Source organism: Buteo buteo, chromosome 6 (genome assembly GCF_964188355.1).
Source record: "Buteo buteo chromosome 6, bButBut1.hap1.1, whole genome shotgun sequence".
Classification (NCBI taxonomy): Eukaryota; Metazoa; Chordata; class Aves; order Accipitriformes; family Accipitridae; genus Buteo; species Buteo buteo.
Window position 1 is genome coordinate 2,146,046 of NC_134176.1, and position 12,421 is coordinate 2,158,466.

The following is a 12,421-nucleotide window of genomic DNA, read 5'->3' on the forward strand; positions in this document are numbered from 1 at the left end:
GCTGAGACATAGCCAAACCCCAGTATTTCAGTCTGGGAATTTCATGATAATTTCTTACTGGAGTATTTTCATTTCTCCCCTCTGCCCTTGACTGCATCTCCCATAATGAACTGTGGCTCATACTAGTTTTGAAGTTTGGAGCCAGGTGTGATTTTCAGCAGGAGATAATCTTGGCTTTTGTCATACGTGAAATGAAAATCTCAGATCTCAATTATAATGCCTTTGAATGAATTTTCAAATAGAGCAATTGGAAAAAATTTAAAATAATTTCTGCCTAGATGAAAAGGAATAAGCAATAACTTTTGGCTTAGAAGAAAGAGAGGGGGAAAAAAAACCCCAAACAACCCGAACACAAAGTTCAGCTGGCATCTGATCCTAAATATATAGAAAGGAAAGCCAAGAAAATGGTGGATATACTAGAGTGCGGCTCATGTTGTCTTTGGAAAGGATAGCAAAAGCGTGGAGGCACTGGAGTTTCTCAGCAAGGATTCATTTCACAACTGGAGGCAGAGGGATCTTGAGAGCAAAAGCCAGCACAGCCAAGAAACAGGATTTATTGGCTCAGGGGCCCTAGAGGGAAAAGCGCTCCTTTTTCTGCATCCAGACATAAGCTCTAATAAAGTTGTGCTGCACTATGTTTTCTAGATCTACGTTGGGTCAGGTCAGCAGTTTCGATCTCTGTGAAGTGTACTGCCTGATGGGTATACTCTTAAGCTTCCAGGTTCCAGAGATTTGGGCACATGAGTACATGAACATGATCCCTTCCAGGGGATTAGTCACTTGAGCAAAACTGAGCATATGCATAAATTTGGCAGGATTAAGAACTTCAGTTGCATTTTTCCAAGTTATTTCAAAGAAGAGCATAATGGGTGTTGGTGGGACTCTGAAGACTCGTCCAAAGCTGGAAGAATTAGAATTGACATGAGTTTTCCATTGGATTAAAGTAACCAAGATGAAAAGAAGCCTGAACAATACAGCCAGCACATGGAGGTGTGCCTGGAAAACTGATTAACATACATAAAAAAAAAAAAAGAAAAATGTTTCCAGAGATGGTTACTTATGAAGTCTTGTCTCCTTTAAGGTTAATCAAAAGAACCAATAAATCTAATACATTCTGACTAATGTCTACAACTCAAAGCAAAATGCAGAATTTAGTATGGATCTCAATATGATCATGTTCCTTAAGGGACTAAAATTAAAGTTCATTAGAAAAATAAATATACCACTTAAAAAGCGTAATGGAACATGTACTTTTAGTAATGAAATTAAATTTCACTACATACAGGAACAGCAGAAGTAGGAAGATTAGTTGTTCAATTAATTTTTCATCTTAAATAAAAAAATATCTCTATTTTATAGAGGAAATGCATTTAATATACCAGCTAGGTATATAATATATGTCCCAGATGTGAGAAGATTTTCATTAGGAATGACAAAGCAAGAAAATATGGTCTTCTGCATATCAGCAAAGGAAGAATTGAATTCAATTAATAAAATTGAAGGAAGTTTTACTGAGGTACCAGTTCTTCAGCCTTCTCTGAAGAGATTATCATTGTCCCCAGGAGTACGTCTACGAATCATGTAATCATCTCGCAAAATGAGGCAGATCCTGTGCTTTGCTTTGGCTGTGTAAACATGCTCAGGAGGGGCTCTGCAAGAGGCACGTAGCTCCAAAGTGCTTGTTCCCCCTCCTTTTGCACCGAAGCCCCCCACCGCTTTACTGGTTGCAGGAGGAGGACGGAGCATGCAGCTCTCCCCGCTTCAGCTGAATCTGCTATGCACGAGGTGACACAAAAAGCCACGCTGCCCTTTGCGGTTACGCTCTCTAACGCTGCGAATTTTGCCATTTTTGCTGAACAGGCCAAATGCAATTAGGGGAAAAGCCGCCATCTGGACTCTTCTGGCCTCTCCATTGCAGAGGCTGTGATGCGAAGCAATACGGTGCGATAGGAAAGCATTCATTAGAAGGAACTGGCTAGAGCTGTGTTTGCAGGGAGCACAGTCCTGCTGGCGCGGACCATGGCTGCACACCACAGATCCCCTGAAGAGGACTGTGTTGGAGATAAAAGCCTGGCTAAACCTGCTGAAACTCTCAAAGTTCCTGGCATGCTCGGAAGTTACATATGGCACGCAAAGGCTGGAAGGGGTGGTGGTAGGGACGTGATTAGAGTGGACAGGCAACTCCAGGACTAAGTGGTATCTGGCCAGAGGTTATTTTCATTGCAATTTTGGAATCTTGTGCCAAAAACTCTATCAGATAAAGCCCTTGAGCATTCAACCACAATAACCTCGCTGGACCAAGGCAGAAGGTGACAGAAGGAATGCAGCCAGTCTCATCGTGTTCTGGCTTAAGGTACGGGTTTGCAACCTCACCCGAGTCCCTTCTAGCCTCTTGCTGCTGCTGGTGCTCATTTCTCACAGGGAGAGAGGGCAGATGAGCCAGGAGTGGGTCAGCACCAGTGCCAGACAGCAGCCTGATCACCATGTACCATCCTAGGGCCCAAGCACTGGCCAACCCTTTCTTTCCCTTCGCGGCCACATCCTGGTATCAACCCTGGCTCCCATCTCCAGGCCCCCGTGTCCTTGCCTCAGCTCCAGCATCCCAGCCATCCTCCCCAGGTCAGCCAAACCTCTCACTTGCAGACAACCTGGACTGTTGCCTGCAACATTCAGTCCTGTTGGGACAGATTTCACAGCCTCCATGCGCTCCGAAAATGTCTCGGTGCCTTCAGGTTCCTTCTTCCTCAAGTTGCTTCAAACCTCAACGTCTCCCCATGTCCAAGGAGGTGGAGAGGCAGAGGTAGCAGTGTGGGAGATAGTGGCTGGGTAGAGAAGAATGAGCTTTCAAGGGGGGAGTGGAGGAAGGAAGAGGAACACAGTGATGGGTCTGGTCTCAATAAAGTTGACAGCCACTGCCGTATTTATTTAGAGTGTTCGTACGCTCAGCTTTGACCATGCTGTGATACGACATACTGGTCATTAGATGACAGCAGCTCATGGAAACAGATTAATTGCAATCATAAATTTTCCACACAAGGTGACTTAAATACTGTTGTTATCTCCAAAGCCAAATTCTGCCAACTGCTCTACAAACACCAGTCCTGTGTAGCTCTCCATTCCCAGGACAGGATAATGGATTTGTGAGATTTAAATCCTGGCAGTAGATACACAGAGAGGTCCTAGCTAGGTAGGGCCTCATTTTACAGGTCTATAAAAGACTGAGTTACCATCAGGAAGGCACCACACGTTGTCTGACAACGTTTCGGCCTTTAACCACATAACAAATATAAAATCCTGCCTGATTACTCATTTGAAAAATATACTTCTGCTGTGAGGCTAATGTCTACACTAAGAAAAAAGTCATGCAGTTTAAATGCAGATGAAATTCTTAGATCACCTGAATCATAACCTGAATGTCACAGATCATTAAACTTCATTGGAAACCCCTATATCCACTCTCATAGCAGTAAGTAAATGGAAATCTTTCATTCTTTGCAAATGGATGAGCTGTTGTGTGCCACAGGAGACCCACACACCATGGATGCATGGGCAGGGAATTGAATAGATGACCCATGCCAGACTGTCCTGTGGAGGAAGGCAAGAAAGAACAAAACAATCTGTTAGTTCCACCTGGTCAAAAATTCCTTCATGAGCTGTGAATATGTCAGCTTACCCTACAAACGTGAACAAGAACCACCTGGCAGGCATCCGGACAGAGCAGCCACAAGTACAACCTGCAGAGCCACCCTGTCCATCTCCAGCTGTGGCAAATCCCTGCTGCTCCAGCTTAACAGCGAGCCAATACAGCCAGAATGAGTGTAAGCAGCTGTGTCTGGAGGTGAATTCCTTCCTGGCACCTGCAAGCAATTGCCTGAAGCCCTGAGATATGAGATTTGATTATAATCATGGTCTTCACATGTTTGGAGCATGCTTAGGGCAAGACAGGCTTCTCTCTCCTCTCTTGCCCGTGAAGGGTGGGTGGGATGCTGTTGAGAGTCATGGACCCCAAAGTCAAAGAGGACCACAAAGGCTGACTATAGCTGGATTTCTCTTCCCAAGATAAAGCTTATCTTCTCTGATGAAATCTAATGTCACCTGACACACCCAAAACGCTGGTAAACTCACCATTTCTCCTGGCAAGCTGTTTCAATATTGGCATCTACATACTGCAGCAAATTGCACCCTATTTCCCAGATTAATGTAACTAATGCAACTCCTGGCCTTTGGAGGCAGTGCCGGTCCCAAAGGAGGCCAGAAGGCTTTAGATACCCTATGCAGTATAGCAAGAAACTTCCACCAATTTTCGGTAGCCTGATGCTCGCTGCTTGGTTATGGCAGTGCCCTGTTTTCTCAGTCACACAAAGGAAACTTTGTTCTCCTCCTCCAGTAACCTCTTAATTTCACAATAAAATACTAAGACTACAAGATTAATTGCTCTTGCCAACTTGCTAATTTTACTAGGAAAGGGGTGCTGTAGCTAATAAAAGATTTCTTCTTGTTCTCCACTTTTCTTCCTTGTCCTAATGTCCTATGAGTCTAAGCAGGAAACTGAGCCACTTTTTTGATAGACACTGAATCCAGGTATCCAAAACAGGGCACATCTACATTCATTTCTTATGGGTGAAGTGGACTTGGTCTGGTATTAAAACTCTCATAGACATACCTGAAGTCTTTTTAAACTGTATGGCATAACTATCTCTAGCACTGAAACCCTCACAACATTGACGCATGGGACATGTGGTCCTCTAGCATCCAAAGCACTTTTTGCTGAAAATGGTGCTTTCACAGCCGGTTCCTGTGTGCGAGCTTTCACACGTAGCTTTGGGACAGCTACAAGACCTGCAGCCACCCGCCAGCCCACGCTGTACCCAGGCCCACAGAGTCAGTGCCCACTTCAGAGAGTTGTCTCTATCCACCAAGACTCAATGACAGGTAAAAAGCACAACATCCTCCTATTTTCCTTTATTTTTTGAAAGACGATTAAGTCTTCATTATCCAGAGTCAAACCTAATGCAGACAGCCGCCGCCTCTCTTCCTGACAGCTCCTATGTCCCACAGAGCATTGCTATCATTATTATAATGCTGTTGTTACTGGTAACAGCACTAATATCAAATTTGCATCCAGTGCTCCTGCCAGGCAGCCTCATTATACCCAATATTGAACAAATACCCAGGGACGCATGTTCCCGCCACGCAAAGGGATGCTGTCCCAGATGTTCCCTGGGCTGAATCAAACGGAAAATATCAGACTGCACTTTCAGCCAGTTATCCTGATAAATAAGTCTCTTTAATTAAAAAGAGCTCTTAATTTTTTTTTTTAAGACAAATCAAATACTTTCTTTTCTTTCAAGTGGTCAATCTCCCCTGCATTAGCTCCATATTAGCATTCCTCTGTGTTCAAACCCAGCAGGGAATGGATCTTGCACTGAGAATCCTCTTGCTGAGTGAACAGCTGGACCCATAATGACAATTAGAAAGAGGTTTAGAGGCTATTTAAGCCTCAGTCTGTCTCTCTCAGTGCCTTCACACAGGATGCAATTACCACCTATTAGCAATGAAGACAATTTATTAGTTAGTTTTTGAACATTTTGTCCTTTAAAGCAAAACAGGATTTGTATTAGTCTTATTTCTCACTTTCTCTAAGGAAAAGTGAGTCTAAGGACATTATTAACCCTTTGGAAGGGTCTCTCCAAGGCTAATGAAATGAGACAAAGGTGCAAGAGAGCATCAGTGATGTTTCACAAGGGAATTGAAAGAATAGCGTTGAAGGAGAGTTGGCAGAGATAATAATAACCAGAGGAAGAAGGAGGAGGACATACAGGGTAGAAAACACTGTCTGTTACCAGAGGTCCATCAGCCTGAGGAGAGCTCCTGAAGAGGTTTCTAAGCGTGAATGTCCTGGTCCAAGTCCTGGACTGCATTTGCAAGAGTTACGGTTTGCCTTTGCTCACTGAAAGCCTGGAAGGGGAGGATGTGCGTTGAGAGGAGGGCAACAAAGCTGCTGCAAGGCTGGAAGGCATGTCTGATGAGGAGCAGGACTTTGAGTTTTCTAGTTCGCAGAAAAGGAGGCTGAGGGGTGACCTCATCGCTCTCTGCACCTTCCTGAGGAGGGGACGTGGAGAGGGAGGTGCTGAGCTCTTCTCGTGGGATCCAGTGACAGGACGCCTGGGAATGGCTCAAAGCTGCACAAGGGCAGGTTGAGACCGGACATTAGGCAGCTTTTCTTTACCGAGAGGGTGGTCAAACCCTGGAACAGGCTTCCTGGAGAGGTGGTCGATGCCCCAAGCCTGTCAGTGGTGAAGAGGCATTTGGACAATGCCCTTAACAACATGCTTGAACTTTTCGTCAGCCCTGAATTGGTCAGGGAGTTGGACTACATGATCATTGTAGGTCCCTTCCAACTGAAAATATTCCATTCTATTCTATTCTATTCTATTCTATTCTATTCTATTCTATTCTATTCTATTCTATTCTATTCCATTCCATTCCATTCCATTCCATTCCATTCCATTCCTATATTTCATACCAGATGGTGCCTGCCCATGGGATCTCCTAGGAAATAGGTGGGAAAAATACAGGACAAGGCAGGGAGACTGCAACACAGGACACATGGTATGTGTTGCACATTGAGACAAACTTGGGAGGAAAAGGTATTGTAAGGCTGAGTGATTATTTCGGTATTATGAGAAATACGAACAATCATTCCCACTTTTTTTCCAGACCCTGCTAGATTTAAGACCTCTGTCACACCCTCTCTCAGTGCCTCCTTTCCAGGCTGAAGAGCCTTGACTTTGTCTCTCCCCATGCAAAACCTCTTCGAATCTTTCCATGATCCTTTCTGCCCCTCTCTATGCAGATGGCAAAGGCAGAAAATCTCCAGACCACAGGCCCTGCCAGGCCTTGGTGCTTGGGAGCATGGCACGGCTGTTTGAAAATCTGGCTGCTTGAGTCATTAGGGTGCCTTATTAGCACCTAATTAGCAGTGTAAGTATTAGTCCTGATCCTGTCCTTAGGATCTAGTCTTCAGCCTCTAATGGAAGAATAGGATGCTGGTAGCTACACTGACCCTGGGAGATTGGGGGGGGAGGGGAGAACCAAAATAATAATAATAATAAAACCCCAAGAGATTCTCAGCTCTCCATAGTCATTGTCCTTAATGTACTTCCTGCCTTAATTCGGCTATTGCAGGATTGGGTCTGCTGGTATGTTCAGGTCACTGCATGAGCCTGACTTCTTCTCAATGTATTTTTTCTGGCTGGATGTTCTGCTGGCCACTAAACCTTCCCCACACTCGAGAGATATTCACTCCAAACTCACCCTCCCTGGGGAGCAGTAACAAAACATCCTTACCTGCTGGCTCATTTCCCCCCAAAATCCCTACCTGTAAATAAACAAATCGTTATTGTGATCTCAACTGGCCTTCAAGCCCATTTGAAATGGGACAAAAATTTCAGGACTTATTAAAATGAAAGGACAGAGATACAAAAAACAAGTCACAGAAGCATCGTGTAAGCCTTGTTCCCTGAGGAGTTAGGCTGAAAATGTCAAGTGTTACTGAACATGGTAGAACCACAAATTTTTGCTGCACACAAAATGAATGGGGATTTACATTCCTCATCAGACTGTCATTTTTTATATCTTATTTTTTATTAATTTTCACTCTGTAATTAAGGAATATAAAAGAAGCATTGTGTTCTGGTGGGATTAGAGCAAATAATGGGGATTGTGAAAGGCCTAGAGCCACTACAGTAATACTTTAATCCTTGCAAATACGCCCCTGTCCTCCTGTCAAAAAAAAAAGAAAAAAAAAAGCAACATGCCAAAACAACTCCAACAAGAATAAAAAGTATTCCCTAGGGAGTCAGAGCTGACAGTCCTGGCAGCTCGACACGCTGTGCTACTCACATCCAGAGCACTAATACACCAACTCCACAAAAAATAAGCAACTGATTAGGAGTAAGCATTGACCTATACAGGCAGTCTATCTTACAGGCTAGGCTTGCCACTTGGTCCTAGCTAATCTTACTCTGAAATGGTCCTGTTCTCACAGACAAAAAGTTTCCAGAAACCAAAAGCCAGGTAAAATCTATCCAACAAACTTAACAGTGGGGTTTTTTTTAGGAAAACAATATCAAAATCAAACATTTTTGCATAGATGTTTGTGTCAGTCCACCAACCTCCACAAACCTTTGTGGAATTGGGTGGGATGGGGACAGCCAGGTTCAAGTCCTGGTCCCTGAGGCAGACAGGAGATGGTGGCAACTGCAGGCAATGATGCAGAACACCTCCATTTGACAGTGGATAGCTTACTCAGCTGGGGTGTAAATACAATATATATACTACTTCTAACAGCAATATATGTAATACTGGCTGTGTTCGTACTCCATGGTCTTGGATCTCCTCTTGGCCCCATGTGGAGCTAAGACATAATGACCATGAGGGGAAGGGGGAGAGGGTCAATGTGTCTGAAATAAAGTGAAGAAAATGCTTCAGCCCACCAGCGTGAGTACTGAATACCCTAAGGATAGGATGAGGGCAAGTAGAAAGGGTTTCTGGTTGTGAGATCCAATGGGATAGTGAAAAGTTTCGAGCTGAAAAATGAGAGACCGGCATAGTTCTCTTCTGATGCTGTGAATTTCAGTGTGTTGCTGTTTGTCAGCGTGGTGGAGGCCACTGAAGAGCAAGAGTTGTCTGGAAACTCTGAGTGTTATCTTGTGAATTAATTTGAACATGTGCTTCGAAGCTGACAGCTCACAGTCACAAATCTCATCAAGAAAATGATGGAGGCAACCACCATAACTGAAAAGGGCAAAGAAATGTCAGCGTTTGCAAAATGTAACAAGAAACAACGTCTGCTTTTATTTATGTAGATTGTAGTCTCATTTCACCTACAGTAAAAATAGACTTCTAATTCTGAAGGATTGTAAAAAAGTTTATCTCCACACAGACCAACACAACATAGCTGCAGCAGGAACCACAAGCGAGGGCTCCCTCTTCAATTCTGCTTTGCTCTTTGTGCATTCATTTTTCCAGAGCATGACATGGACACACAACACGGCCAAATCAGAGCACAGCACTTTACCCTTGATTTGCATCAAACACCAACCACCGACGAAGTTTAACGGCCTACTTAGGCCTTTTCAAAATATATAGTAGCTAGCCAGTGAAAACCTGGAGCCTTCCTGTTCTTGAGCTAATACCAGACTTCAGGAAGCAATAGCTCTTCTAATTTGTCATGTTAAAGTACTCTGGAAACCCTTTGATGAAAAGTGTGCCTGACTGCACAGAGATGGAGATAGCTCCCAGCCCCAAACTGCGGTCTCATTAGAAGAGCTGGACAAGAAATAGAAATATCCAAGTCACGCCTGTAGCAGAGAACGGGCATCAACCCCACGATTGCTGTGGGCCAGATGGGCAACCCCCACACTGGACCACGTAGCCACTGACCTTGACAAATCTGGACTTGTCATGCAGTAAGGTCCAGGTTGGATCTGGAGATGCTACTAATTAGGTGCTAAACCACACCATTACACAGAGATACGCTGGCTAGCTCTGTCTGCCCATCACATCTCTACCCACGTGGCTGGTGTGGGGAGGAGTGCTCTGAAGTAGCCTGGTTTGGCATGGTACACGCATCTTCATGCAGTTCTCTCCTCTTCTGCTTCCCAGGGATTGTGTGGGCATTATGGAAAGTCAAAGAACTGGACTTCAACCCCCAGCTGTCCGCACGGCTGGGTAAAACCTGGTTACTCTGCTGGCACCAAGGAAGGGAAGGAAAGGCCCCAGCAGAGAAGAGGGGGGCATGGCTTCTTCACGGTCTAACCAAAACCTTTCAGTACCTAGCAAGAGGTGGAGGGGTGGGATGAGGAGAGACAGTCCTCCTTTCTTACATCCCTCAGGAAGGCAGGGACATATCGAGTGAGAAATGCTGCCCACCAAACCCAGTCCCTCCCAGCTGCCCTCCACTGCAGTGGAGCTGGGGGCAGGAGCGAAGACAGCACGCAGCCAAAGAGGAAAAGACAGAAAATACTGCTGGCAATTGAAAAGGTAACCAAAATTACTGAGTGATTTTTTTTTTCTTTATAAAATGTACATAAAGAACATATACCCTTTGAGGTAAAAGTGAGACCAGTTTGTAATTTAACCAGATACATTAACAACAATGACAAAAAATAAATCTACAGTGGGTGTGCTAGTAAAATAAGAGACCAAGTTTTGGCTATATACAATACTTGAGATCGTTAAAATGTAATAATCTTTATATATACATTACATACATACAATTACAGTTATTTATATAATATTTACACACACAAACACACAGATTTTTTCCCTTTGCAGTTGGTAGTGTGCAAGCAGAAGCGCATCTGATCTTTCCTGAGAAGGTGCTGAGACTGCTAATTCTTACTTGCAGTAACGTGTGTTTCTTCAATCTCTTTTGTGGTCATATCCGTCAGAAACAATTCAATAGATTTACAGTCGTGGTTGTTGCAGTGTTCCTGTTTCTTCCCTATGGGTGGAGGACTGCAAACCTCCAGCCTGCAGAAGGTGAAGACTTGTCGCATGCAAAGATCCTGGATCCCGAGGAATCGGCGGTGGTATTTCTCCAGTTGTCAAACATGACCTTAGCTGTGAGCAAAGCTACATTAATATGCATTTGTCCAAGCGCTTGCCAACATTCAAGTCTCTTTCTCAATGGAAAAAAATTTACAGAGAATAGAAATGGAGGGAAATTGGTTGCAAGTCACCCGTCATAGGTCCTCGTTAGGCTCCGATAAGGTGACACTCAACCTGGTCATGTCATACAAAGAACCAGCTAGGAGAGACCATGTTAGGTGAGGCTACCAGAATGCATGCAGACACATCTACAGAGGGAACGCAAACATAATCGTCCTATTTACGTTTCACTTTCTTGTCAGACATCCGATGCAGATTTTGTAATTAAAGTACTAGGGTTGCTTTCAGTAAATTACAAAATGTGGCGAATGACCAGGAGCTCGTTGCTGAACTTGGATGGTTTTGGGTGTTTGAGGAGGGGCACACAGGGAGGAGGGAATTACTCCCCACGTGTACAGTGTCATTGTGTTCTCTGATGACTTGATCAGTTTGTTCTCGCTTGAGTAGTCTCATTAGAACACAACTATTTCTCTGAGTGGTATGGGTAAGATGCTATTTTATTAAAGGAAAGTCTTAGTGTCACCACTGAAAGCTCTGGAAGACTTGCTCTCCAGAAGCACTCAAGTGGAAGTGGGATGACATCTTCACAGACTTTGGATGTCTTGTTCTGGGGAGAAAATTCAATAAACTTCCCTAATATAAAGCTCATAGTACGAGCTCCCTAATCTGACAGATAGAAAGGAAAACTATACTGTATTTTAGTAAGTCACACCGGGATGTACTATCCCAGGTATCCTGTATTTGGGTTAATGATAGCTCTTATTTTTTACTATATGTCTTTTCTAACCCAGAGATACAAATATTGTAGCCTGGCCAAAACCAGCTAAAATGGGGACCTGAAGGTGGTCTGGGCGTACAGAGGGAGAGGAGCTTAACACCAGAAAGGGAGGAAAATATGTTTTAACACTGCTGGCACAAGAACAAATGATGCTAAACTGGCTGTGAACACATTTATGCTGGCAACAAGAATGTGGGTGGCAAACCTCCCAGCAGTGAGGTTTTGCAACAGCCTTATGAGGGCAAAAATCAAATGCATCCTCCCGCTTCTACCTTTTAATTGGTTTTAAGATTGATGAATTTGTGAGCAGGGACATGTTGGTTGTTGTGCTCAGCACATCCCTTCCCAGCCTGAGTCCTGCAGATCACCTTTCCCTGCCTACACCAGCGTGTGCCAGGGCATGTTCCCACGGGATTTATGAGGTGACACCGGAGTTGGGGGTTTAGGGACAGATGACATAAAAATTCTGAACACTGAAGGTCCAGCAACTGCAGGATTGCATGAGCTGTGGGTCGCTAAGCTCCTTTGCACGAAGAAAAATCAAATGGTTAGTACATGCTGGTTTAATTCCTTCTGTGCTGCTGAGACTGACGCTGGCACCATGGTGGGGCAGCCATATAGTAGCGAGCATGCTCTCCTGTGGTGTTGGGTTTTTGCAAAAAAAAAAAAAAGAATTTGAAATGTAATAATAACCTTTTTTATAGCTTTTTACAGTTTTATGGGAAAATACAGGAATTAATCCAGATGGCACCCAATCTCTTTATTAGCATATATAGGCAGAGAGTGCTTATAATACCAAACTGTATCTTTTTTATTGAACTGCTCTAGAAAGCCATTCTTCTGATGGATCACAGTTCTTCTTGGGGAGGAAGAGAGTTTCAATTATCCTGTGATACATGAAAAAACATTACTAGCGAGTAAACCCTCCAAAAATAAAACCAGGTAAGCCTCTTCCACTAAGGGTGG